General features: G+C 52.7%; 1 long non-coding RNA gene across 1 annotated transcript; it reads left to right on the forward strand.

Moving 5' to 3' along the window:
• Positions 1-530: 530 nt before the first annotated feature.
• On the forward strand, positions 531-3,661 carry LOC121035432 (uncharacterized). Its single transcript, XR_005792899.1, has 2 exons — positions 531-870; positions 3,081-3,661. It is a non-coding gene; the product is annotated as an uncharacterized LOC121035432 (long non-coding RNA).
• The last annotated feature ends 1,250 nt before the right edge of the window (positions 3,662-4,911 follow it).

Below are 4,911 nucleotides of genomic sequence, written 5' to 3' on the forward strand. Positions count from 1 at the left end.
AAAGACATCCTTTATTATGCCCGAGGCGCTGGGGAAGCAGGGTCTGGACCTGGGGTGGGAGTAGGTCTGTGGCCCATCAGCTAGCCCATCCCTGAGGCTGCTGGCTCCCACAGCCCCCAGGCTGAGATTGCTTGAGCACCCCGCCAGGGAGGCCCGTTCCCAACCCCAGACTGACCTCTCCTGGCCAGACCCTGCCAAGCAGCTTGGAAAAGAGAAAGGATGAGGAGTCATCCATGTGTTCATTGTTTTCTTACCACCTTCCCCCCGGAAGAGAGGGAAGAAAGGGGACAAAGAGGAAATCAGAAGGAGTAAGTTGGCCCTCCCACCCTCCAGCCTCCCCCTCTCCCCCAGACTCCCAGCTGTCGGCCTAAAATCACAAAGCCTTTTCGCTCAAAATCCAGAGGAAAAAAAAAAGAGAGGAAAGCAGAGGGAAGAGAAGAGGCAGCAGTGAATTTCAAAAGGAGGGCTAATTTGTGCAGAGCCGGACAGCTGCATTTGCATAATGAAATGTGCAGAGGATGTTTGGCTCATGTATTTTTTAGAAGGTTTAACTTTAATTTTATTTAGCCTAAGAAGGGCATGTCACTCAAACTCCGCTGGTCATTTATAAAAATATTTCAATTGTGTTTCCAAGGAGCTGTCTTTCTGGCCTAAGTGGCTGGTGCCGGAGGTTGTGAATGCTAATGCAGAGGTCGGGAGATCGATGGGGAGGGAGAGCAGGAGAGAAAAAACTGGGAGGGGCAGAGACACCCAGAAAGAGACACCGAAAACGCAAAGAAGAAAGGACAAGCAGGGAGACAAAGAAAGAAAGAGTGTGGAGTGGGACAAGGACCACCGGACTCAAAAGAAGCAGGTAAGTATCCACGGCAGGTGTGGAGATGAGTATTCCTAGTGGACCACACCTCGCTCATGCAGGTCAGCCCAGCTCTCCCAGCCCATGGTGTTCAGGTTTGTAGTTCAGGTAGAGCATTGCTACTCCAATCTCAAAACAAAACAAAAAAAACCCCACAACTGTTTGCAAGAAGAGCACACTAGGACCAAGCTGTCTTCCTTCCACCCCTGGGTCCTGCACTGGAGGTGTTTTCTCCCATCTGTAATTCTGAACTTTAATGAAGAAGCTTGATCGTGGGCTGTTTGCATCGGAAACGGGCAACGGAGGGCTGAGCTGAGCATAGCTGTCACACTTCTTCCCTCTTGCCTTTCCGGCAACAATTACCCTTCAACTCCCCTCCCTAGTTTCCACACAAACACCCCAGCCTCCTAAATAAAGTGCTCTCAGACTTTTCACAGCACATGGAGGAGATGAGGAGTGGGGAGGAAGGGGAAGCTGTATTTGCAGAACATCTTTCTCTCTCTGCCACTGGCTTCAAAGTGCTTCAGGGAGATGCTAGAATCTCAGACCCAAGCCAATCTCTCATTCCCTGATGTGCAACTGAGAGCTAGGGGAGGGAGGAAATCCATCCCGGAGGCAGCCAGACCCTCCAGTTAGAGCTCCGGAGGCCTCATCTCACCGCCTCCCACCCTCCCTTGCCAACACGCTGCCCAAAGCCTGGCCTCCCTCTGCCTCCTCTCCTGGCCTCAAGGACTGGAAGGGAGATCCCCAGAAACCTGCTCAGGAAACGGCTACCTCACACCTCCTCGCAGGCTTTGTCAGGTTGTCTAATCTGGGTGTTTGGTTCTCGACTGGATCTGGGGACACAGTCTGGGAACCAGGCATTCTGGCCTGGGAACACCTCCGATGGTACCTGTCTTGGAGACCACAGTGGCTGATCCAGAATGTGGGGCAGGGGCATACACTGGAACCCGCCACTCAGGAGTCACCCCAGTCCCTACTGCAGAAAAATAACAATCATACACAGCCCAGGTAGTCTGGGGCTGGAGCCCAATTCCCGAAGCTCATGGGGGTGGCAGGGGGTGCAGGGTACAGAGGATGGCCTGAGAGGCAGGGGTTTTGGAGTTGGGCCATCTGGGATCAAATCTGCTTGAATTAATCACTTGAGCAAGTCACCTAGCCTTTCTGATCCCCCATTTCTTCCTCTGTAAAGACTATCCACCTATCAGATTACCATGAGGCTTTGACATCATGCATTACGACCGGCCTGAGGTGGTAACAAGGTTTGAGGGACATTCTTCCAGGCACCTAGTTGGAAAGGCCCAACAGTAAAGCTACCACACTAGTCCTGGGCACCTCGAGAGGCAGAAAGAGAGTGGGAGAGGAAGGCCAGCTCCCGCCCTTGAAGAATGTCTCATAACAACTACCACGGACTGCTCATTATTGTGGTGGTCCTTGTTAACAAAAGAGCTGGGCAACGAGTGGGGAATCAGACACTGCTGGAAAGCAGAAGAGGTAGAAATCATCTAATAGTTTCCTGATATTTTCCTTTTTCTTTTAATTTTTTTTAACATTTATTTATTTTTGAGAGAGAGAAAGAGCATGAGCTGGGGAGGGGCAGAGAGAGAGGGAGACACAGAATCGGAAACAGGCTCCAGGCTCTGAGCTGTCAGCACAGAGCCCGACGCGGGGCTCGAACTCACAGACCACAAGATCATGGCCTGAGCTGAAGTGGGATGCTCAACCGAGACACCCAGGCACCCCAATACTCTTCTCACACTTTCAATTCGAAGATAAGAAGTCTCAAGTCCAGATAGGGGCACAAATAGCCAACTGTAGGTCACAGAGCTGATCCACGCAGAGCCAAGACCTGAAGCCACCTGTCCAGGTCCTGGTTTCCTCTCGTCTTGGATGACAAGACTAACAGCTTCTGGTCTGTGAAACCCCTTCCCCCTCCCCCCCTCACCCCCACACACATGCACACAGCAGCCGGGGCCAGAAAGGGCTTGAGTAGGCTTCCAGCACACCAGTCCCAACATGCAGAGGGAGGAGGGAGCTGAGGTGAGATTGGGATGGGAGAAGAGCCAGGGGAGGGGGCTGGCACTGGCCGCCGCAGCCCCTCGGGAGACGCCTGCATATGGCCAGGCGGGCCTGGCAGCCGCGCACACTAATCCTGCTGTCAGCCAGGCCGGGCGCCGGATTAGGAAATGTCACGTTTCAAAGGAAATTATTTCCATTTTCTCCCTAGGAAAGGAAAAGGCAGAAAGACAAGCAAACTCCCAGGGTCGTGTGTTGGGAGACAGGCCAGCATATGGACCTTAGACAGGCGCCCCCACCTCCTTTCCTCCGGCCCCTCTGCGGACACCCAGAAGTGACAGCCATCGCCTCGCTGAGTTCATCCCAGCCAAGGACAAATGGATTTCACAGTTTATCAAGGGAGGAAGGGGCGTGTCACAGACTCATCAACCGTGACCCACCTTTGGTCCCTGCTTTCCTGCCTGGTCTCAGCCACAGCTCCCTGGCCAGAGCTTCCTCACTGGGCTGGCTCCCAGGCCCTGCCTCCGGGGATCAGCAAGGCTGAGAGAGATGTCACCCTCGATCTTCTGTGCTGTTCGGTGCCTGCCAGAGCCTCTGCCCCACCGGCCATGAGACCCTGCCTCTTATCTGGGGCTCTCCACTCCGTTGGCAAGACAAAACCTCAGGACGCGGTGAATGAAATAATACATGCTCCCTCTCTGGATTTCGCTCTCTGCTATTAACTTTTTCTGCTTCTCTACCTTCTCCAGCCTCATTTGAGACAATAATAAACGCTTCTCATCCTCACCGCCACTGAAAATTATGGGGCTTCTTAATTACAAAAGTAATGTCACAATATTAGCAATTAATTAATTCTAATCTGGCCCGGAAGAGAGGTCGGGCGTACAATTGCCCCGTCCGCCTCTGGAGCCGAGGACCACCCCAGCGGATATTGTGATTGAAATATATTTGTATGGAGTTATTAGATACTATCTGCAATCAATCCATTACCATAAACTTAAGCTTCCACGTTCTTTCATATTAAATGAATTTTCATATCACATTTCCCAATAAGCACTGCCTCAAGTCAACCCTTATTTATCTAATAACGCCATGCAAATATTTTATTATATTTCAATGAAATGTGTCGAAAACTATTACCTTGTGCTGCCTTTGGGGTGGGGAGGGAGCAGTGCTGAGTGGAGGTGGGGAGACTTCCCTCAGCATCTGCTCAGTAAGGAAGCAGCCCCCTCCCCTCACCGACACCCATATTCATTCCTCCGTCCCCACTCCAGGCCCCCAGCCCCTTTGGGGAGGTAGGTCTGTAAGCAAAGTGTTTCCTAGCCCCCAGACAAACTAAGGACTTGCAGGGCAAATCGAAGCCCCTCAAGAAAAGAGGGGACCCCTCCTCAGCTCCAAGGAGTGTCACCCAACACCACCCTATCCTTCTGGCCTCAGCTGGAGACCGGTGCTGGATGGTTGACGGTGACTCACACGGAGCCCCCACGCTCACAGGGTCCCATGCTTTTTTGACTCGTCTGCTGTCACCGTGTTGAAATTCTCAATCATTTTTTGAACAAGCGGCTCCACATGTTCATTTTACACCGAGGGATCCCACAGATGATGTAGCTGGTCCTGTCGAGGATACACTTTAATTCCACCAGGACTGCATTTTGTACTTCTCAGACACACCGCCCACTCTGGGCTGTTCGGCCAGACCTCTGGTCGAAAGAAGCCCTTTCCAGTCCTGCCTTTTCCGCCTGTCCAGACTCCCTTCCTGACAGGGACCGTCTCCCAGAGATCCTGGCATCCTGCAAACGGGGACCCAGATGCGTGAGCCCAAAGCCCCACACCCAACAGGCAGAGAGTATACACTGTTTCCCAGATCTTGGACCCCTGGGTCGGGATGACTCCTACTGCATTGCTGGGGACACAGTCATGAGGCCATTCTGGATTTGGGGACAGGTGGACCTGGTGACAGTCCTAACAGCATCTGGCTCCAGCCCTGCTCAGCGTCTCCTAGGATCCTGCCCCTGCCCCACAGCAATCTGTTGCTCCCCCTA

The sequence above is a fragment of the Herpailurus yagouaroundi genome, unplaced genomic scaffold, assembly GCF_014898765.1.
Source record: "Herpailurus yagouaroundi ecotype Mexico unplaced genomic scaffold, PumYag 161, whole genome shotgun sequence".
Taxonomy (NCBI): domain Eukaryota; kingdom Metazoa; phylum Chordata; class Mammalia; order Carnivora; family Felidae; genus Herpailurus; species Herpailurus yagouaroundi.